This window comes from Oncorhynchus clarkii, chromosome 31, assembly GCF_045791955.1.
Source record: "Oncorhynchus clarkii lewisi isolate Uvic-CL-2024 chromosome 31, UVic_Ocla_1.0, whole genome shotgun sequence".
Taxonomy (NCBI): domain Eukaryota; kingdom Metazoa; phylum Chordata; class Actinopteri; order Salmoniformes; family Salmonidae; genus Oncorhynchus; species Oncorhynchus clarkii.
This window is the reverse complement of record NC_092177.1, coordinates 23,520,058-23,544,710: the sequence shown is the minus strand read 5'-3', so window position 1 is coordinate 23,544,710 and position 24,653 is coordinate 23,520,058. Positions and strand designations below refer to the sequence as shown.

Sequence of the window (24,653 nt, the reverse complement as noted above, 5' to 3'; positions counted from 1 at the left end):
ACAGGTCTTGGGTGGGCAGCATGATTCTTCAGAAATACATCAAACACATTCGCCACGCTTTCTCTCTCATTTGTACTCCCTTCATCTCTCCCTCTTTTTCTCTCACCATCTCTCTCTTCTCTCTGGTCCGAGGTCCTGCCCACCTCTAGCCCGTCCTAACCCCTCTCCCCTGGCCCAGTGATGTCATAGGGTATTTTAATACTGCAGAAACCCCAGCTGCCAGCCACTTTTCCTCTCTATCAGCTACAGGGCGCAACATGAAGTATGTGTGAACACACTCCTGGGACGCATAGCTGTCTGGCAGTGAGTCGAAATGAGCTGATGTTTGTGGTTACTGAAGTTGTTATCGGGAACAAACTGCTCTACTCCAGCTCAGAATGTGGCCAAGGATAGAGGAAGGCCTACTGGACAAGTCTGGCCTCTCTACAGCCTGTAACACATGTCTACTACAGGCCTGTTCTATGGTGATAATCCCTCTCAGCTCCTCTGGTGTTGTCCTTCACCACTACCCCTTTCAGCTGACATTATACCACTACAGAACGAGTTGACTATAACAGGCAATCCTCCTACAGTTTAGGATATAGTCACATCTCTTACTGTGAAGTGGCTTTCTAACCCCTATGCCTCTGTGTGAACAGGGCCCGGCTGGTGAGAGGGGCATGGACGGACTCCCTGGGTTTAAGGTATGAGACCTCTAGATACAATAAAGATTGTTTCTTGTGACACAGACAATACATTTGGGTTTGTGTGTATTTTTTAGGGAGACAAAGGAGATATCGGAGAGCAAGGAGCCCAGGGAGACATGGTAGATATACACAGCCTATTAACCCACTAAGGATCAGTTAACTGTCACCTAACTTCTCATGTTATTATTGTATGCTTCTAAGTCCCCCCTCTCTCTGTTCCTCTCCTCTCAGGGTTACCCTGGTGAGAAAGGGGTTCCAGGCTCTACTGAGGTCATTGACTTCAATGGGAAGCTGCTAGAAGCCTTCCAGGTGAGTCCTCCCAGTCAGAGATGTCGACAATATACCTGGTGTGTATTTGAAGGTCCATAGACTCTCCTAGATAGGCTTGCAAAATTCAGTTAGCATTCCCAACATTCCCTGGTTTTCTGAAAATCACAGTTGGAAGGATTTCTGGAAGCCCTGTGAATTCTGGGAAAGTTGAATTTTGCAACTCTCCTCCTGGAGTATATACAGACTTAACATGCTGCTGTTCCTCCCTGACAGGCCATCCAGACCATCAGTGTCAGGGTAATCCACTGTCACTGCATGGTGTGGTAGATGATGTGATCTGTGACTGATTCTTAGACATAGGCATATACAGTCATACAAGTGAGTGTGCCCCCACACACATACATTACACGTGCACACAAACACACGTGAGTGTACACATGTAACTTCATAGACCTGTGTGAATACCCCTTGTTTGTTTCTGTGTGTTTGTGTAAGGAGGAAACTCTATCCCACAGCCCTGACATCAGACATATTAATGTCATTACTCTGTCACCACAACTAACTCCCTCTATTAACCAGATACATGTAACCAAAGTCTCCCGCTACCGTCCACTGTCAGCTCATGATGTATTTGAGCCAGTTTGCTACAGCAGGAAAATGATTATGCAGAAACAGGAAATGGGGATTATAATTAATGGACATTTGTTTAGGGTTTGATACATTTTTCATAAGGGAAAGTCAAGTCTGAAGTTTCAAAGTGTAAATTACAAACTTTAGAAGCCATTTTAAACCTCAAATACACTATGAGTGTAGTTCATAGTGTTCTCCTGGGAGTAGGGTGATCACAGTAAGATCCTACGTCTGTACAGGACGCAACACTAAGCCACCATAAATACCTTCCAGCTGCAACACAATATCTGATTTTACATAGCCTGAAGTGACGTTTTTAATCATGCAGAATCAAAACATCCTTCATTGCATTGTGTTATTGTTGCCTCATAGGATATGCGGCTTGAAATGAACCCTGGTATGTGGTGGTTTGAGCTGTGATGTTGCTTGGGTTGAAATTTGAATGATATAATACCCTGTTTACATTTTATGGCTCAATACAGTCGGGACACATAGTAAAGAGAGAAGGGGGCAGGGGGGGTCTTTTAACTCCTTTCACATTCTAGACACAAAGCTCTCCTCTTCATACAGAGAGACATTTCACTCCGTCATGCAGGGCCCCATGCTACATGCTAATAGCAGATCTCTTCAATGGCATGTGGTTCTGATTAAAAAACACTATATACAGTGGGTCAAAAAAGTATTTAGTCAGCCACCAATTGTGCAAGTTCTCCCACTGTAACAGCTTTCTTCCTGGGAAGGAGAGGCGGACCAAAACGCAGCGTGGTTAGGGTTAAACATTTAATAAAGACGAATACCGAAAAAAACACTACAAATACACAAAACAATAAATGTGAAAACAGTCCTGTGTGGTGAAACAGACACAGAAATAACCACCCACAAATCCCAACACAAAACAGGCTACCTGAATATGGTTCCCAATCAGAGACAATGACTAACACCTGCCTCTGATTGAGAACCATATCAGGCCAAACATAGAAATAGACAAACCAGACACACAACATAGAATGCCCACCTAGCTCACGTCCTGAACAACACTAAAACAAGGAAAGCACACAAGAACGATGGTCAGAACGTGACACCCACTTAAAAAGATGAGAGAGGCCTGTACTTTTCATCATAGGTACACTTCAACTATGACAGACAAAATGAGAAAATAAAATACAGAAAATCACATTGTAGGATTTTTAATGAATTTATTTGCAAATTATGGTGGAAAATAAGTATTTGGTCAATAACAAAAGTTTATCTCAATACTTTGTTATATACCCTTTGTTGGCAATGACAGAGGTCAAACGTTTTCTGTAAGTCTTCACAAGGTTTTCACCTTTTTGGCCCATTCCTCCATGCAGATCTCCTCTAGAGGAGTGATGTTTTGGGGCTGTTGCTGGGCAACACAGACTTTCAACTCCCTCCAAAGATTTTCTATGGGGTTGAGATCTGGAGACTGGCTAGGCCACTCCAGGACCTTGAAATGCTTCTTACGAAGCCACTCCTTCGTTGCCCGGGCGGTGTGTTTGGGATCATTGTCATGCTGAAAGACCCAGCCACGTTTCATCTTCAATGCCCTTGCTGATGGAAGGAGATTTTCACTCAAAATCTCACGATACATGGCCCCATTCATTCTTTCCTTTACAAGGATCAGTCGTCCTGGTCCCTTTGCAGAAAAACAGCCCCAAAGCATGATGTTTACACCCCCATGCTTCACAGTAGGTATGGTGTTCCTTGGATGCAACTCAGCATTCTTTGTCCTCCAAACACGACGAGTTGAGTTTTTACCAAAAAGTTATATTTTGGTTTCATCTCACCATATGACATTCTCCCAATCTTCTTCTGGATCATCCAAATGCTCTCTAGCAAACTTCAGACGGGCCTGGACATGTACTGGCTTAAGCAGGGGGACACGTCTGGCACTGCAGGATTTGAGTCCCTGGCGGCGTAGTGTGTTACTGATGGTAGGCTTTGTTACTTTGGTCCCAGCTCTCTGCAGGTCATTCACTAGATCCCCCCGTGTGGTTCTGGGATTTTTGCTCACCGTTCTTGTGATCATTTTGACCCCACGGGGTGAGATCTTGCGTGGAGCCCCAGATCGAGGGAGATTATCAGTGGTCTTGTATGTCTTTCATTTCCTAATAATTGCTCCCACAGTTGATTTCTTCAAACCAAGCTGCTTACCTATTGCAGATTCAGTCTTCCCAGCCTGGTGCAGGTCTACAATTTTGACAGCTCTTTGGTCTTGGCTATAGTGGAGTTTGGAGTGTGACTGTTTAAGTTTGTGGACAGGTGTCTTTTATACTGATAACAAGTTCAAACAGGTGCCATTAATACAGGTAATGAGTGGAGGACAGAGGAGCCTCTTAAAGAAGAAGTTACAGGTCTGTAAGAGCCAGAAATCTTGCTTGTTTGTAGGTGACCAAATACTTATTTTCCACTATAATTTGCAAATAAATTCATTAAAAATCCTACAATGTGATTTTCTGTAAAAAGATATCATTTTGTCTGTCATAGTTGAAGTGTACCTATGATGAAAATTACAGGCCTCTCTCATCTTTTTAAGTGGGAGAACTTGCACAATTTGTGGCTGACTAAATACTTTTTTGCCCCACTGTACATTGGTCCCTGGAGACCAGGTCTAGAGTAGGCCCATACAGATGAGCTGGTTACAACATGGACCTGAGATCTGATCAGTGCTCTGAAACCTATCTACCTCAGTTTACATGGTCTCTCTTAATACGTTTCGGAGAGAGTCCAACCTTGGGAAGGCAAACATTGTGTGGCACTTCTGAATTGATTCATTTGTTTTTACGGCATTCAAATGATCTCTGTGGGTGGCTGTCGTTTCAGAAGATGGAGCAACTTGAAACAATAGTTGTTCGTAAATCTTTTCCGCTGCCATGGTTTTGGTGGAGCACAGAACTTAAACCTGGTAGAAGGGGAGAATCAGCATGTATTATACACCTCTGGGAATGAATATGATTTCCATCTTTTATTGCTTCAAGACCGCGCCGTGCTCCAGAGAGTACACACAACCGCTGCTTTGTGGCGGAGGGGACCAGGAGGCATGATGGAACCGACCTGTCGCTCATCTCTAACCGCCACAGGAAGGACCATGGTCTCCACATCCTTAATCAAGAATCCAGAAATAGAACCATGCATTAGCCCCAGCCCTAGGGTCAGCCCTTACCCATGAAACCATCCATGCTGCATTGAGAGAATGTCAGTCTGAGTCCAGCGTTTCCATTCTCCTGCCCTGAGTGAGTTACTCCATCCTGCCCCATTAAAGTCTGTGGTGAGGAGAGGTTAGGATGCTATGGATGCTAATAGTGCTGGCTAGGTCTACTGCAATGTGTATGGGGTTGTTTTAAGTTTACTGCTGGTGGGTGGAGGTATTTGGTGTGTTTGTGTGTGAGTGTGTGTGTGTGTGTGTGCATGTGTATCTCTCTATTTCCGGGTCAGTGCTTTGTTTCCCTACATCCTAAGCTAAGTCAATATAACGGCTGTGTGTTAGTGCTTCAATTAGTATAATGATGACTAATTTCAATGATCTGGACAGGAAGGGAAAGACACAACATGTGCAGTGTTCTATGAAAGATGCAACAGAGGTAACCGCTTGTACAAATATAAACAGCCCCCAACATTTACGCTAATGAATAAACCAGTCAGAGTTTACTCTCGTGATTAAACATATACAGTACCAGTCAAAAGTTTAGACACAGCTATTCTTTCAAGGACTTTTCGTTATGTTTACTATTTTCTACTTTGTAGAATAATAGTGAAGACATCAAAACTATGAAATAACCCATATGGATTCATGTAGTAACCAAAAAAGTCTGAAACAAATCCAAATATATTTTATATTTGAGATTCTTCAATGGAAAATTGGACATTCATGCTGCGGGCTTTGGAGTCTAGTCAAACTGGCCGGACCTCAACGACCTGTGCAACAGGACTGGAGTGAAGGTCAGGTGGACATGGACTGATATGTAAACTCAACCAGTGACTGCCTCTGATGTAGTTGTGCCAGATTGCGATGTTGTTGTGGAGGCTTCTGTCACCCATGATGGAACATCTCATCCTATATCCAGGACAACACTCCTTGGTATCAGACAGATGCAGCTATAGCAACACTGGACCAGCCTGAGGCTCCAGGGGAAACTCGTTGCTCTGGACTGTGCTGACCACTCTTTCTCCCATTCCATGTGCCAAAATGCTGCCATTGGCGAGGATATTCTCACCTTTAATATTAAGGCGAGGCTGCAAGTTCTACCAATAAAATATATTCTAGCACTCTGGTACCCTATAAACCAATGACCCATTTTGTATTCTACATGAGTCAAATGTAATGGAGTCAATTGCCCATGTTGGGAAAGGCTGCTGTTCATACAAGGATTTGTACAATGCTAGGCATGACCTGGTTTGATGTTGATGATGATGTGTTTTCCTGTGTGCCCAATATGCAAGATATTGTTGTTGAGGGGGAGGCCAGGGGGAGGGGCTCATTTGACAGATACATGCAGCAGGACTTTGCCGAGAAGCTGCTTAAACACCAACCCCTCGTGGCACGCTTGGACAGCCTCAGGTGTAGGTGCTAGCTGGTGGTGCTGATATTTGGCAGTCTCGGCCACTTACACAGGCTTGCAGTGCGTGGCCTCCAGATTAAGGGCCTGACAAAAACTAGGGCAAAGCAATTGGATAGGTACTGCTCTGTTTCATCTGTCGTGGGAAGCCTAGCTGTTTGAAGAAGGAGGTGCTTTCAGTACCCTTGAGTGCCATGTATACATGGACCTTTGAAATGTTTGGATCTTTTTTTTGTAAATTTGATTGGTTGATTAATATATTCCCGATTGATTGCCCAAGCCTCCAAAGTCCTTCTCTGAGAGTTCAACCGTCCTAACCCCGGGGTTAATTATACCATCCATGTTGTGTGATACAATGCCAGGGTATTGTGTTTTGCCAACTGCATGCCCTGCCTGAATATGGCCATATTTGCATCAAAGCATCCATAACGAAGATGGTCCTCATCAGCGAGGAGAATAAGAGAGGAAAATAAAAGAGAGGAGAAGAAAATAATGATCTGTTTGTTTACTGACAGGGTCATATTGTGAAATCCACAATGTTCCTGTTTTTGCTGAACGCTGTGACACATTTAATTGAACTGATGCTTTGTATTTCGTGTAACCTCTCTCTCTATACATATATATTTCTCTATATATATATCTTTCTCTATATTTTTTTCTCTCTCTCTCTGTCTGTCCCTTTCTAGGGCCCACCAGGATTACCAGGGTCCCCAGGTGGAAAGGTATGGTCTTATTTATCTAACTATACACATGCCATCTCTTCTATTAGTTTCTATAATCCATTCTATCAATATCTATTCTATGAATATCCATTCTATCAATATCTATTCTATCAACATCCATTCTATCAACATCCATTCTATCAACATCCATTCTATCAATATCCATTCTATGAATATCCATTCTATCAATATCCATTCTATCAATATCCATTCTATCAATATCCATTCTATCAATATCCATTCTATCAATATCCATTCTATCAATATCCATTCTATCAATATCCATTCTATCCATATCTATTCTATCAATATCCATTCTATCAATATCCATTCTATCAATATCCATTCTATCAATATCCATTCTATCAATATCCATTCTATCAATATCCATTCTATCAATATACTGTGGCAGACGGCAGGGAGAGGTGAGGGGAGTGGTTATTGAGGGGAGATATCTTGCAGCCCACTGGCTCCACCCCATAGCATTTGTTGGACTTCCTGCCCCAACGAGGCAAGGCTGTGTGTGAAACATTAAGCCAGAGAGTGCATTGGGATAAAAGAGGAAGCAGCCTGCACAAGGAGGCAGATAAAGGAGAGAAAAACCTGTGTTATGAAGAGTGGGAGAAGAGAGGACAAGGTCTATGAGATTACCCATTGTGACTTGGACTGTCGGATTACCCCCCTTGTGTACCAAACTGGATTGGCTGAGGACCCGAGTTTTAGGATTACCCCTGGAGAACGGAATGGACAACGAGAACGGCTTGTGAAGTAATTGGATAATTCCCCCTTATTCCCCAGTGTACCAAAATCCCTAATAAACTCCCCATTTGAATTCTAGTTGTGCAACTGGTGCATGTTTTGTTATTGAACTTGGTGGATGTGGAAACCCCACGCCTGCTACATATGGTGGAGAATGCGGGCAACCCAAACCAAGCTCAATAACTAAACAGACACAGAGCACAATGGTCGAGGCGAACATAGCACAGCAGGCTGTGCACTGGGAGCTGCTGGATGAACAGCAGACCGCTCTCCTGCGAGCGGAACTCAGTCAGCTGACAGCTGCCCAAACTGGCATAGTGGCAGGCGCAGCAGTCTCTTGTAGGTTTATACTGAAGCTGACAGAGGCTGACGACATTGAGGCATGCCTTCGAGAGGACGGCGGCTAGGGATAAATGGCCCCATGAGCAATGGGCCAGCCTCTTAGCACCCTTCCTGTTAGGCATGGCACAGAAGACCTATCAGGTTGACCAGGCGATGCATTACGAGGTGCTGCACCGGTATGGTTACACCCTGATTAGTAGGGCATGAAGATTCTATGATTGGGCATATGATCTTACATCATCCCACCGATCACAAATGCATGATCTAATTAGGCTGGCTAACTGCTGAGCCCCTGACGCTCACGACCATCGAGAAAGTGGTCATAGATATATGTATACGCTCTCTCCCGTTCAAAGCTAAAAAGGTTAGCCAGCCAAACTAACCTCCAGAGCACAGATCAACTGGTGGAAGGACAACAGGTAGCTTTGGAGGTCCTGCACAGTGGACAAGCACGGAAGGAGGAACCCTCCACTCGCCCGAAGGAGCGAAAAAGGATGGAGGACCACGCCGGGACACCGGCCAAGGATGGAGGAACAACAACACGCAGCTCCGTGAGATGACGCTCCTTCTTGGACAGCAGGAAATGCTATGAGTGTGGTGAGCCGGGACACATCTCCTGGAACGGTTTAAGCGGCGATGTCCCAATGCCTTCGGCCTCAACCAGTGAGGTAGCCAACGGGCGGCCCTGCGGCTTGCTGATGGCATGCTGGACTATGGAGAGTGGTCCTTCCCCTGTCACCCCAGTAAGAGCCAATGGAAAGGACACCACGGCACTTGTGGACTCTGGGAGTATGGTGATCCGACTTGACATCGCCCAGTCCCCAAACCTGGCGGAGACCGTGGCCATCACGTGCATACACGGTGAGACCAAGGACTACCCTACCACACTCCTCCACTTATAGACCACAAAGGGAAAACACACAGGACCAGTGGGAGTCATCCCAAACCTGCCTGTGCTGGTCCTTATCGGGAGGAATTTCCCAATGGTCTGCCAACTGTGGACCAGTATGTCTGGAGACGTGAGGAATCTAGGGAACCAGAAGGGAGTAGGAACCTGGAGAGGTGGGAGAGACGTCAGAAGGCGGAATGACCGGATGTGTGGATTCCAGGATGTGAACCCCCAGGCATCAACCAAACCCCTCTCAGAGGGGGACTCTGAAGCCAGACTGGAGGGAGAGGTGGTGAGTCTGGAAGACATGTTCCCAATGGACCATGAGGTGGCGTCAGAGCTCGCCTCTCTAGCGGGCCGGTTCGGCACGGCCCAACTGAAGGATCCCAACTTGGCCAGCGCTCTCCAGCAGGTGACCGCGGTAGACGGAAAGCCAGTGGAGGGGTAAGTCAAATAACCTACCCCCATTTTTCTATAAAGAAGAAGTTGCTATATCAGGCCATGAAGAAGAATGACGAATGTCTGGAGTTGTTGTTGGTGCCCCGTCCCTTTGTATGTCTGTCCTGCAGTTGGCGCACTCCCACCTTCTTGGGGCTCACCTAAGGGTGGAGAAGACCTTAGACAGGATCAAGGCACGATTTTACTGGCCAGGGGTGAAGAGAGCAGTGGAAGAATACTGGCGCAGTTGCCCGGAGTGCCAGCAAAACCCTGTTTCACAGTCCCTTAATTCCCCTCCCTATTATTTCAGTCCCTTTCAGCAGGATCACAATGGACCTGGTGGGACCTCTACCCAAGAGCAACCGAGTGCACTAGTTATTCTGGATTATGCCACCGGGTACCCGGAAGCCATTCCCCTGTGCACCATGGCCACCAAGGGAATCACACATGAGTTGGTCATGCTGTTCTCCCAAGTAGGCATCCCCGATGAGATATTGACCAACCAGGGCACCCCGTTCATGTCACAAATCATGAAGGATCTATGCAAGCTAATGAAAATAATCCAGTTGCACACCTCAGTGTTTCACACTTAGACCGATGAGTTGATGGAAAGATTAAATCGAATCCTGAAGTAGATGATAAAGAAGGTGATGGAGGCTGACGGAAAGAATTGGGACCAGCTGCTATCCTACCTGATGTTTTCGATCTGAGAAGTGCCCCAAGCTTCAACAGGATTCTCTCCCTTCGAACTCCTGTACGGGAGACAACCCCGAGGACTGCTGGACGTGGCTAAAGAAGCTTGGGAACCGCAACCGTTGCCCCGTCGAACCTTGGTGGAGCACATAGGTGACATGAGAGATCGGATGGCAACCCTGTGGCCCCTGGTATGGGAACACATGCTGGAGGCCCAGGAGGCCCAAGCGTGGGTGTACAACAGAGGGTTACAATGAAGGGACTTTCATCCAGGAGACAAAGTGTTGATGTTGGTCCCCACCTCAGAATGTAAGCTTTTGGCCCAATGGAATGGGCCACACGAAGTCATTGAGAAGGTGGGTGAAGTTAAATATAGGGTCAGACAGCCAGGACGTAGGCATCTGACCCAGCTTTACAATGTGAATTTGCTAAAGAAATGGAATGCACGTGATGTACTCTATTTCCCCGAAGAAGGCTACCACAGAGACCAAGCCAGCGGAGGTGCCAATGGGGGAGCAGCTGAGCCAAGCCCAGAAGCAGGAGCTGAGGGATTTGGTCGGCAGAAACCTGGATGTGTTCTCCAGTGAACCAGGACACACCGATCTGGCACAGCATCATCAACAAACCCGGGAAAAAGGTGAAGTTGAGACCCTACCGCCTACAGGAAGCAAGGAGAGAGGCTGTCAGGACCGAGGTAAAAACGATGTTGGAAGCTGATATAATCGAATGGTGCAGCCCCATACTGTTGGTGCCGAAACCAGACGGCACCATTCCGTTCTGTAATGATTTTAGAAAGGTAAATTAAATCGCCTATCCCATGCCCCGACTTGATGAATTAATCAAACGGCTAGGGACCGCCCGATTAATCCGCATGCTCGACCTGATGAAGGTTTATGGGCAGGTACCCTTAACTCCCGAGGCACAGGAGACAACTGCTTTTGCCACCCCGGATGGACTGTTCCATTACAAGAAGCTGCCCTTTGGGCTGCACGGGCCCCTGCCACCTTCCAGAGGTTGATGGACCGGGTCCTCTGACCCCATCGGGAGTACGCGGCGGCATACATTGACGATATTGTGATCCATGGGAGCGAGTGGGAGGCACATTTAAACCAGGTGAGCTAACAGCGAACCTAAAGAAATGTCGGCTTGGCCTGTGGGAAGCTGAGTACCTGGGGTACACGATCGGGAGAGGGATGTGTCAAACCCCAGGTGAAGAAGGTGGAGGTGATTCGGGACTGGCCCCACCCCCTCACCAAGAAGCAGGTTGACTAGTTACTACCAGAGATTTATTCCCCACTTTGCCTCCCTAGCCAGCCCCCTGACAGATCTGACCAGGAGCCGTCTGCCCGCCCAGGTGACGTGGACCGAGGAGACTGAAAAAGCCTTCCAGGACCTAAAGGGAGCACTGTGTTCTGGACCCATGCTGGTCACCCTGAACTTCTCCAAACCACTGGTGGTACAGACTGATGCGTCCGAAACAGGGGTGGGTGCCGACCTATCACAGCTGCAAGAAGGTGACTAACACCAGGTCATGTACATTACCCGGAAGCTGTTGCTGTGGGAACAAAAATATTGAACGGTGGAGAAAGACTGTCTCGCGATCAAGTCGGCGCTGGAAACGCTGAAGTATTACTTATTGGGATGGCACTTCACCCTCGTGACAGACCATGCACCACTGGTTTGGATTTCACGGTATAAGGACAGTAACGCTCGGGGTCACCCGCTGGTTCCTATCCTTACAGCCCTTTGCTTTCTCTGTTGTCCACAGATCAGGTGCAGCCCATGGAAATGCCGATGCCCTCTCCAGGAGGGATGCTCTATGGAGCTGGTCCGCTCTAGGGAGCTGGACTGAGGAGTGGGGTGTAGCAGACGACAGGGAGAGGTGAGAGGAGTGGTTATTGAGGGGAAAAACCTTGCAGCCCGCTGGCTCCACCCCCAAGCCTTATATAGACTTCCTGCCCCAATGAGGAGAGGCTAATAGAGAAAGTGGCCTGCACAAAGAGGCAGAGAAAGTGAAACGTGCGTTATGAAGAGTGGGAGAAGAGAGGACAATATCTATGAGATTACCCATTGTGACTTGGACTGTCGGATTATCTCCCCTTGTGTACCGAACCGGATTGGCTGAGGACCCGAGTTTTAGGATTACCCCTGGAGAACGGAATGGAGAACGGCTTGTGGACTGTGAAGTAATTGGTGAATTCTCCCTTATTCCCCAGTGTACAAAAATCCCTAATAAACTCCCCATTTGTATTCTAGTTGTGGGACTCGTGCATGTTTTGTTATTGAACTTGGTGATGTGGAAACCCCACTGCCTGCTACAATACATTCTATCAATACATACTGAGTATATAAAACATTATTTCCATAACAAAGACTGACTAGGTGAAAGCTATGGTCCCTTATTGATGTCACTTGTTAAATCCACTTCAATCAATGTAAATTAAGGATTGTGTATGTGTGCCAGGGTGAATAGGCAAGACAAAATATTTAAGTGCCTTTGAACGGGGTATGGTAGTAGGTGCCAGGCGCGCCAGTTTGAGTCAAGAATTGCAAAACTGATGGGTTTTTCACACTCAACAGTTTCCTGTATGTATCAAGAATGGTCCACCACTCAAAGGACATCCAGCCAACTTGACACAACCGTGGGAAGCATTGTGATCAACATGGGCCAGTATCCCTGTGGAGTGCTTTTGACACCTTGTAGAGTCCATGCCCTGACGAATTGAGGATGTTCTGAAGGAAAAGAGGGAGTAAAATGCTATGCATTGTAGTTTTAATCACTGGAAGTCAATGAAGACTCTTGAGGATGAGTTAAGTTATTTTCCTCCCTACTCCAGGGAGAGCTAGGCTTGCCTGGACCATCTGGACTGGATGGGGAGAAGGTATGGTAGTCACACTAATGTCCAGTCAACATTTTGAATATCCCACAATCCCATTAAATCAGCATATCATTCCAATGTTCGCTGAACAGAACAGTCATTCAGTACATGATGTATTTATTTTTATCTGGGATGATCATGAACATAGTTAATCAAAGCTCCCCTCACCTTTGAACTCTACCCTCCTCTCCTGTTAGGGTCCGAAGGGAGATATGGGGGAGACAGGGTCAATCGGAGAGAAAGGAGAGAAAGGAGAGATGGGTCTCTCTGGGCCAGGGGTAAGTAGAGAGAGTAGTCATACACTGATGGGTCTCTAGGTCAGTGGTTAGTATAGATATACTAGAGTCCAACACTGAGTCTCTCTGGGCCAGTGGTTAGTATAGATAGACTAGAGTCCAACACTGAGTCTCTCTGGGCCAGTGGTTAGTATAGATAGACTAGAGTCCAACACTGAGTCTCTCTAGGTCAGTGGTTAGTATAGATAGACTAGTCATACACTGAGTCTCTAGGCCAGTGGTTAGTATAGATAGACTAGTCCTACACCGAGTCTCTAGGCCAGTGGTTAGTATATATATACTAGTCCTACACTGAGTCTCTCTAAGTCAGTGGTTAGTATAGATAGACTAGAGTCCAACACTGAGTCTCTCTAGGCCAGTGGTTAGTATAGATAGACTAGAGTCCAACACTGAGTCTCTCTAGGTCAGTGGGTAGTATAGATATACTAGAGTCCAACACTGAGTCTCTCTAGGCCAGTGGTTAGTATAGATAGACTAGAGTCCAACACTGAGTCTCTCTAGGTCAGTGGGTAGTATAGATAGACTATAGTCCAACACTGGGTCTCTCTGGGCCAGTGGTTAGTATAGATATACTAGAGTCCAACACTGAGTCTCTAGGCCAGTGGTTAGTATAGATAGACTAGTCCTACACTGAGTCTCTAGGCCAGTGGTTAGTATAGATAGACTAGTCCTACACTGAGTCTCTAGGCCAGTGGTTAGTATAGATAGACTAGTCCTACACTGAGTCTCTCTAGGTCAGTGGTTAGTATAGATAGACTAGAGTCCAACACTGAGTCTCTCTGGGCCAGTGGTTAGTATAGATAGACTAGAGTCCAACACTGAGTCTCTCTAGGTCAGTGGTTAGTATAGATAGACTAGTCCTACACTGAGTCTCTAGGCCAGTAGTTAGTATAGATAGACTAGAGTCCAACACTGAGTCTCTAGGCCAGTGGTTAGTATAGATATACTAGAGTCCAACACTGAGTCTCTCTGGGCCAGTGGTTAGTATAGATAGACTAGAGTCCAACACTGAGTTTCTGTAGGTCAGTGGTTAGTATAGATAGACTAGTCATACACTGAGTCTCTAGGCCAGTGGTTAGTATAGATATACTAGAGTCCAACACTGAGTCTCTAGGCCAGTGGTTAGTATAGATAGACTAGTCCTACACTGAGTCTCTCTAGGTCAGTGGTTAGTATAGAGAGACTAGAATCATACACTGATACTGATAGACAGACAGTTGAGTGGCACGACCTGTTGAGTGGCACGACCTGTTGAGTGCTGTAAGAAGATGTTAAATCCCCCTGTCTGTCTGTGTCTCAGGGAATAGATGGACAGAAGGGAGAGATGGGAGACTCCAGGCTGGAAGATAACCTGGTGAGAGAAATACACTGAAAGTCACTGTGCACAAGTTGGCCCACAGGGAATTGGTTTTAACACTGCTTCAGACAGACAGTGGGATGAGATTGATATGATCATCTTGATTGTGTTCTGTTCAGGTTCAGATGATTTCTCAGCCGGGCCCCCCAGGACTCCCCGGCCCCCCAGGACTCCCCGGACCTCCAGGGTACATGGTGAGTGTTAGAATATAACAGCTTCAACCCTCTGTTCCCCAATATACATGATGTGGCTGAATCCCTTCAGATACATAGCACTGATATGATCTCTGTGTCTTCCAGGGTCACCATGGAATGTCTGGCCCTAAGGTAAGATAAGAGCTCCAGAGTACCAGTAATGTCTGTATTCTGAAGCTGCTCTGGAGTGTAGAGTGAGAATCACGTGTTCCCATGCAGGGAGAGCCTGGAGACAGAGCTAAGGGGGAAAAGGGAGACATTGGACCTGCTGGACTGAGGGTGAGTGATACTGTAGACCAGGGGTAGATTCAGCCACGGGCAGCTTTTATCGGAGCGGATGGTCGGGGGGCCGGAACATAATTATGATAACTTGGACACTGCAAATTGACCACAACTAGCCCAAAAAGAGGGGAGTTTTGAAAATAACTATCATTGAATATGTTGATTACATTGAGACACCATCAGTGATCTTTTTTTATTAGTGGGAATATTTGGAAACAGATTAACTAAAGTATACTCATTTTCAGCTAAATTCCTGGTTATTTTAGTCTTTTTAACAAAGAAATAATATCCCAAAAAGAAATAACAATAAGAATAATAATTTACACTACATGACCAAAAGTATGTAGAAACCTGCTCGTCAAAAATCTCATTCCAAAGTCATGGGCATTACTATGGAGTTGGTTCCCCCCTTTGCTGCTATAACAGCCTCCACTCTTCTGGGAAGGCTTTCCACTTGATGTTGGAACATTGCTGCAGGGACTTGCTTCCATTCAGCCACAACAGCATTAGTGAGGTCGGGCACTGATGCTGGGCGATGCATTCGGACAGGTAGCGTTCTCCTGGCACCCGCCAAGCCCAGATTTGTCTTTCGGACTGCCGGTAAAGCGTGATTCATCACTCCAGGGAACGCGTTTCCACTGCTCCAGAGTCCAATGGTGGAGAGCTTTACACCACCCCAACCGATGCTTGGCAATGAGTATGGTGATCTTAGGCTTGTGAGCGGCTGCTCGGCCATGGAAACCCATTTAATGAAGCTCCCAACGAACAGTTATTGTGCTGACGTTGCTTCCAGAGGCAGTTTGGAACTCGTTAGTGAGTATTGCATCCGAGGACAGATGCTTTTTTACAAGCTACGCGCTTCAGCACTCGGCGGTCCCTGTTCTGTGAGCTTGTGTGGCTCCTAGACATTTCCATTTCACAATAACAGCACTTACAGTTGACCGGGGCAGCTCTAGCAGGGCAGAGATTTTACAAACTGACTTGTTGGAATGGTGGCATCCTATGACAGTGCCACATTGAAAGTCACTGAGCTCTTAAGTAAGGCCATTCTACTGCCAATGTTTGTAGATTGCATGGCTGTGTGCTCGATTTTAAACACCTGTCAGCCACGGGTGTGGCCACATACATTTGTGTGTGTGTATAAATATATATATCACAGGAGGTTGGTGGTACCTTAATTGGGGAAAACGGGCTCGTGGTAATGGAGTGGACTCAGTGAAATGGTATCAAATAAATGGTTTCCAGAAAAACCCTTGAATGAGTAGGTGTGTCCAAACTTTTGACTGGTTGAGTATCTGGAGCATCAGCATTTGTGGGTTCGATTACAGGCTCAAAATGGCCAGAAGCAAAGAACTTTCTTCTGAAACTCGTCAGTCTATTCTTGTTCTGAGAAATGAAGGTTATTCCATGCGAGAAATTGTCATGAAACTGAAGATCACATACAACGCGGTGTAATATTGCCTTCACAGAACAGTACAAACTGGCTCTAACCAGAATAGAAAGAGGAGTGGGAGGCCCTTATGCACAACTGAGCAAGAGGACAAGTACATTATAGTGTCTAGTTTGAGAAACAGACGCCTCACAAGTCCTCAACTGGCAGCTTCATTAAATAATAGCCGCAAAACACCAGTCTCAACATCAACAGTGAAGAGGTGACTCCGGGATGCTGGCCTTCTAGGCAGAGTTGCAAAGAAAAATACATATCTCAGACTGGCCAATAAAAATAAAAGATTAAGATGGGCAAAAGAACACAGACACTGGACAGAGGAACTCTGCCTAGAAGGCCAGCATCCCGGAGTGGCCTCTTCACTGTTGACGTTGAGACTAGTGTTTTGCGGATCTTGGCAATTTCTCGCATGGAATAACCTTAATTTCTCAGAACAAGAATAGACTGATGAGTTTCAGAAGAAAGTTCTTTGTTTCTGGCCATTTTGAGCCTGTAATCGAACGCACAAATGCTGATGCTCCAGATACTCAACTAGTCTAAAGAAGGCCAGCTTTATTGCTTCTTTAATCAGAACAATAGTTTTCAGCTGTGCTAACATAATTGCAAAAGGGTTTTATAATAATAAATTAGCCTTTCTAAAATGATCAAATTTGATTCGCTAACACAACGTGGCATTGGAACACAGGAGTGATGGTTGCCAATAATGGGCCTCTGTACACCTATGTAGATATTCCATAAAAAATCAGTTGTTTCCAGCTACAATAGTCGTTTACAACATTAACAATGTCTACACTGTATTTCTGATCAATTTGATGTTATTTTAATGGACAAAAAATTTGTTTTTCTTTCAAAAACAAGGACATTTCTAAGTGAGCCCAAACTTTTGAACGGTAGTTTGTGTATGAGATTAGGAGGAAGAAGACCAGCAGTATGATGATGTCCAACATACAGTATGTCCCTCCTCTCCAGGGTATGGACGGTCCTCAGGGTCCCCCTGGTCCCACAGGATTGGTGGGTCTCCCAGGCACAAAAGGAGAGAAGGTGGGTGACGCCATTATCATCAGATAACCTCAGTATATCATGCCTACAGTCATTGCATTTCATGGTCTTAGTCATGCTGGCACTGATTCATTCATGAATGTGTGTTAACAGGGCAAGTCCGGGGAGCCTGGAATGGATGTAAGGATGAAAGTGTTTTTGACCTTTGACCTGCCACTCTATGACACAGGGAACTCCCTGCAGCACACACTAACCTGTTCCTCTCTCTACAGGGTTTCCCAGGCCTGATTGGTGAGAAGGGATCCCGGGGAGACAGAGGAGACAAGGTTGGAGGAGCATTTTCTTCTCTGCTCTAGCCCAGAGTCCTGCTATGATTACACATACTAATCAATGTTGCTGTACCTGTATAGTCACCTGCCATCATTGACTTAGGTCTTGCCAGTTTAAAGTTGATGGGTTAACCAATACGTGTTAGAAGGGGTGTAAAGTACTTAAATAATTTAAAGTACTATGTAAGTAGTTTTTTGGAGGTATTTGTACTTTACTTTTATATTTATATTTTTGACTCCTTTTACTTCACTTCTAATGAAATAATGCACTTTTTACTCCAAACATTTTCCCTGACACCCAAAAGTACTCATTAGTCATTTTATATTAAGGTATCTTTACTTTCATTCAAGTATCACAATTGTGTACTTTTTCCATCACTGCATGTTAATACCATAAAACATTGGGTAAGGATCTGAGATTAATTAGTAATGGTTACTATGACCACACAAGGACCATAAGTACACTACTAGGGTGCTGTAGGGAACTGTAGTTGTTAATATACTAGGAAGTAAATATGGCCACCAAAATACACAGCATCCAATCCAATTGTATTTGTCACTTGCGCCAAATACAACAGGTATAGACTTTAACGTGACATACTTACGAGCTGTTTTCCAACAATGCGGAGTTAAAAGTAAGGCTTTTTTTTATTAGCAAACAATAATAACAAAAACAATTCAAGCAAACGGTAACACAATAAAAAAAATAAAAGGCTATATACAAGGAGTACCAGTACTGAGTCAATGTGCAGGGGTACCAGGTAGTTGAGGTAATGGAGGTAGTACAGTATGTACATGTGGGTTGGGGTAAAAGTGACTAGGCAGTCAGGATATATAATAAACAGAGTAGCAGCAGCATATGTAAAGAGTGAAATTGTGTATATTTGAGGGTGTGTGTTTGCGGAGTCAATATGCCTGTGTGTGTGTGTGTGTGTGTGTGTGTGTGTGTGTGTGTGTGTGTGTGTGTGTGTGTGTGTGTGTGTGTGTGTGTGTGTGTGTGTGTGTTGGAGTGTATTTTGTGTGTGTGTAGGTGGGATCCAGTGAGTGTGTAAAAAAGGGGGTCAATGCAAATAGTCCGGACAGCCGTTTGATTAGCTGTTGACTTGGGGGTAGAAGCTGTTTGAGTGACTTCCGGCGCCGGCAGAGATGGCGGCCTCGCTTCGCGTTCCTAGGAAACTATGCAGTTTTTTGTTTTTTTACGTGTTATTTCTTACATTAGTACCCCAGGTCATCTTAGGTTTCATTACATACAGTCGAGAAGAACTACTGAATATAAGATCAGCATCAACTCACCATCAGTACGACCAAGAATATGTTTTTCGCGACGCGGATCCTGTGTTCTGCCTTACAAACAGGACAACGGAGTGGATCCTATGCAGCGACCCAAAAAAACGACTCCGAAAGAGAGGGAAACGAGGCGGTCTACTGGTCAGACTCCGGAGACGGGCACAGCGCACACCACTCCCTAGCATTCTTCTTGCCAATGTCCAGTCTCTTGACAACAAGGTTGATGAAATCCGAGCAAGGGTAGCATTCCAGAGGGACATCAGAGACTGTAACGTTCTTTGCTTCACGGAAACGTGGCTTACTGGAGAGACGCAATCCGAAGCGGTGCAGCCAACAGGTTTCTCCACGCATCGCGCAGACAGGAAAAAACATCTTTCTGGTAAAAAGAGGGGCGGGGGCGTATGCCTTATGACTAACGTGACATGGTGCGATGAAAGAAACATACAGGAACTCAAATCCTTCTGTTCACCTGATTTAGAATTCCTCACAATCAAATGTAGACCGCATTATCTACCAAGAGAATTCTCTTCGATTATAATCACAGCCGTATACATCCCCCCCCAAGCAGACACATCGATGGCCCTGAACGAACTTTATTTAACTCTCTGCAAACTGGAAACAATTTATCCGGAGGCTGCATTCATTGTAGCTGGGGATTTTAACAAGGCTAATCTGAAAACAAGACTCCCCAAATTTTATCAGCATATCGATTGCGCAACCAGGGGAGGAAAGACCTTGGACCATTGTTACTCTAACTTCCGCGACGCATATAAGGCCCTGCCCCGCCCCCCTTTCGGAAAAGCTGACCACGACTCCATTTTGTTGATCCCTGCCTACAGACAGAAACTAAAACAAGAGGCTCCCACGCTGAGGTCTGTCCAACGCTGGTCCGACCAAGCTGACTCCACACTCCAAGACTGCTTCCATCACGTGGACTGGGAGATGTTTCGTATTGCGTCAGATAACAACATTGACGAATACGCTGATTCGGTGTGCGAGTTCATTAGAACGTGCGTTGAAGATGTCGTTCCCATAGCAACGATTAAAACATTCCCTAACCAGAAACCGTGGATTGATGGCAGCATTCGTGTGAAACTGAAAGCGCGAACCACTGCTTTTAATCAGGGCAAGGTGTCTGGTAACATGACCGAATACAAACAGTGCAGCTATTCCCTCCGCAAGGCTATCAAACAAGCTAAGCGCCAGTACAGAGACAAAGTAGAATCTCAATTCAACGGCTCAGACACAAGAGGCATGTGGCAGGGTCTACAGTCAATCACGGACTACAGGAAGAAACCCAGCCCAGTCACGGACCAGGATGTCTTGCTCCCAGGCAGACTAAATAACTTTTTTGCCCGCTTTGAGGACAATACAGTGCCACTGACACGGCCTGCAACGAAAACATGCGGTCTCTCCTTCACTGCAGCCGAGGTGAGTAAGACATTTAAACGTGTTAACCCTCGCAAGGCTGCAGGCCCAGATGGCATCCCCAGCCGCGCCCTCAGAGCATGCGCAGACCAGCTGGCCGGTGTGTTTACGGACATATTCAATCAATCCCTATACCAGTCTGCTGTTCCCACATGCTTCAAGAGGGCCACCATTGTTCCTGTTCCCAAGAAAGCTAAGGTAACTGAGCTAAATGACTACCGCCCCGTAGCACTCACATCCGTCATCATGAAGTGCTTTGAGAGACTAGTCAAGGACCATATCACCTCCACCCTACCTGACACCCTAGACCCACTCCAATTTGCTTACCGCCCAAATAGGTCCACAGACGATGCAATCTCAACCACACTGCACACTGCCCTAACCCATCTGGACAAGAGGAATACCTATGTGAGAATGCTGTTCATCGACTACAGCTCGGCATTCAACACCATAGTACCCTCCAAGCTCGTCATCAAGCTCGAGACCCTGGGTCTCGACCCCGCCCTGTGCAACTGGGTACTGGACTTCCTGACGGGCCGCCCCCAGGTGGTGAGGGTAGGCAACAACATCTCCTCCCCGCTGATCCTCAACACTGGGGCCCCACAAGGTTGCGTTCTGAGCCCTCTCCTGTACTCCCTGTTCACCCACGACTGCGTGGCCACGCACGCCTCCAACTCAATCATCAAGTTTGCGGACGACACAACAGTGGTAGGCTTGATTACCAACAACGATGAGACGGCCTACAGGGAGGAGGTGAGGGCCCTCGGAGTGTGGTGTCAGGAAAACAACCTCACACTCAACGTCAACAAAACTAAGGAGATGATTGTGGACTTCAGGAAACAGCAGAGGGAACACCCCCCTATCCACATCGATGGAACAGTAGTGGAGAGGGTAGCAAGTTTTAAGTTCCTCGGCATACACATCACAGACAAACTGAATTGGTCCACTCACACAGACAGCATCGTGAAGAAGGCGCAGCAGCGCCTCTTCAACCTCAGGAGGCTGAAGAAATTCGGCTTGTCACCAAAAGCACTCACAAACTTCTACAGATGCACAATCGAGAGCATCCTGGCGGGCTGTATCACCGCCTGGTATGGCAACTGCACCGCCCTCAACCGTAAGGCTCTCCAGAGGGTAGTGAGGTCTGCACAACGCATCACCGGGGGCAAACTACCTGCCCTCCAGGACACCTACACCACCCGATGTCACAGGAAGGCCATAAAGATCATCAAGGACATCAACCACCCGAGCCACTGCCTGTTCACCCCGCTATCATCCAGAAGGCGAGGTCAGTACAGGTGCATCAAAGCTGGGACCGAGAGACTGAAAAACAGCTTCTATCTCAAGGCCATCAGACTGTTAAACAGCCACCACTAACACTGAGTGGCTGCTGCCAACACACTGACACTGACTCAACTCCAGCCACTTTAATAATGGGAATTGATGGGAAATGATGTAAATATATCACTAGCCACTTTAAACAATGCTACCTTATATAAATGTTACTTACCCTACATTATTCATCTCATACGCATACGTATATACTGTACTCTATATCATCGACGGTATCCTTATGTAATACATGTATCACTAGCCACTTTATACTATACTATGCCACTTTGTTTACATACTCATCTCATTTGTACATACTGTACCCGATACCATCTACTGTATCTTGCCTATGCTGCTCTGTACCATCACTCATTCATATATCCTTATGTACATATTCTTTATCCCCTTACACTGTGTACAAGACAGTAGTTTGGAATTGTTAGTTAGATTACTTGTTATTACTGCATTGTCGGAACTAGAAGCACAAGCATTTCGCTACACTCGCATTAACATCTGCTAACCATGTGTATGTGACAAATAAAAATTTGATTTGATTTGATTTGATTTTGATTTGTTTAGGAGCCTTTTGGTTCCAGACTGGGCGCACCGGGACCGCTTGCAGTGCGGTAGCAGAGAGAACAGTCTATGACTTGGGGGTAGAAGCTGTTTATGAGCCTTTTGGTTCCAGACTGGGCGCACCGGGACCGCTTGCAGTGCGGTAGCAGAGAGAACAGTCTATGACTTGGGGGTAGAAGCTGTTTAGGAGCCTTTTGGTTCCAGACTGGACGCACCGGCACCGCTTGCAGTGCTGTCGCAGAGATAACAGTCTATGACTTGGGGGTAGAAGCTGTTTAGGAGCCTTTTGGTTCCAGACTGGGCGCACCGGGTCCGCTTGCAGTGCGGTAGCAGAGAGAACAGTCTATGACTTGGGGGTAGAAGCTGTTTAGGAGCCTTTTGGTTCCAGACTGGACGCACCGGCACCGCTTGCAGTGCTGTCGCAGAGATAACAGTCTATGACTTGGGGGTAGAAGCTGTTTAGGAGCCTTTTGGTTCCAGACTGGGCGCACCGGGACCGCTTGCAGTGCGGTAGCAGAGAGAACAGTCTATGACTTGGGGGTAGAAGCTGTTTAGGAGCCTTGTGGTTCCAGACTGGGCGCACCAGGACCGCTTGCAGTGCGGTAGCAGAGAGAACAGTCTATGACTTGGGGGTAGAAGCTGTTTAGGAGCCTTTTGGTTCCAGACTGGACGCACCGGCACCGCTTGCAGTGCGGTAGCAGAGAGAACAGTCTATGACTTGGGGGTAGAAGCTGTTTAGGAGCCTTTTGGTTCCAGACTGGGCGCACCGGGACCGCTTGCAGTGCGGTAGCAGAGAGAACAGTCTATGACTTGGGGATAGAAGCTGTCTAGGAGCCTTTTGGTTCCAGACTGGGTGCACCGGACTGCTTGCAGTGCGGTAGCAGAGAGAACAGACTATGACTTGGGTGGCTGGAGTCATTTTTAGGACTTTCCTCTGACACTGTCTGGTATAGAGGTCCTGGATCTGTACCGCCTTGCAGGTCGGATGCCAAGCAGTTTCCATACCAAGCGGTGATGCAGTCAATCAAGATGCTCTCAATAATGCAGATGTAGAACTTTTTGAGGATCTGAGGGTCCATATCAAATCTTTTCAGCCTCCTGAGGGGGAAGAGGCATTGTCGTGCCCCCTTCACGACTGTGTCGATGTGTGTGGACCATGATAGGTCCTTAGTGATGTGGACACTAAGGAACTTGAAGCTCTCGACCTGCTCCACTTTGGCTCCATTGATGTGAATGGGGCCGTGTTCGGCCCTCCATTTCCTGTAGTCCATGATCAGCTCCTTTGTCTTGCTGACGTTGAGGGAGAGGTTGTTGTCCAAGAACCACTTGCCAGGTCTCTGACCTCCTTCCTGTAGGCTGTCTCATCGTCGTCATGATGCCTGCATGAGTGTTTCAAATCCCATTTTCCCTCACTAGTATTTTAAGTCTAGGGGTGTGGTATAGGGGTGTGATATAGGGGTCTGTTTTATAGGAGGGTTGTCGTGTCTTTGGCTATGCCGGATTAAGTGATATGACATGCTATTCTATAAAATAATTTCTCCGTAATGAATATTACCTGATTGAGCTAATCATGTAAATGTAATTAACTAGAGAGTCGGGCACCACAAAATAATATTTATAGAGCTGTTATCTTCCGAATAAACTCTTAAAGACCTAGTAATATTTTACATCAATAGCAGTCAATATTAATCGCCATCTTAATTCAGTCTCATCTGAAAGTTGTAAACTCTGCACGAACCCTGGCTAACAAGTTGAACCAGCAATACAAAATTGGGTTTAATCATTTATTTACTAAATACCTAACTAATCACACATGATTACACATACACATAATTAAATCATAACTTGATTACAAATTACGTCATAAAGGAAAACGTCCCTAGCGGGCGGAACATATATGACAGCTGGTTACACAAAAGAAAAGGGGCTGGGTTTGAGTGAAAGAGCGGGAAGACTGAGGAACAAAGGGAAGAAGCTGTGCTATCGTAAATACAGTATCTTATGCATTCTAAATTACCGCCCATTTGGAAAAGGAAAATGCAATAAATATTTACTCTGAGCTGTGCTTCGGTAGGATCGTGGTAGATGGAAGGCCGTGTTTCACAACCGAGTCCTTTGAAGAATGTCTCTGTTTGTCAATTGGATACGTTGTAGTAACGTCATTGGGTGATAGACGGGATACCTAACCCTCGTTTGCATCTGCTGTTGCTAACTCAACGGCTAGGAGGTATCATTTCTGTA

General features: G+C 46.1%; 1 long non-coding RNA gene across 1 annotated transcript; it reads left to right on the top strand.

The window, feature by feature from the left end:
• The first annotated feature begins 666 nt into the window (after positions 1 to 666).
• LOC139390512 (uncharacterized) lies at positions 667 to 6,916 on the top strand. Its single transcript, XR_011629522.1, has 4 exons — positions 667 to 683; positions 761 to 805; positions 918 to 995; positions 6,850 to 6,916. It is a non-coding gene; the product is annotated as an uncharacterized lncRNA (long non-coding RNA).
• Positions 6,917 to 24,653: the final 17,737 nt, after the last annotated feature.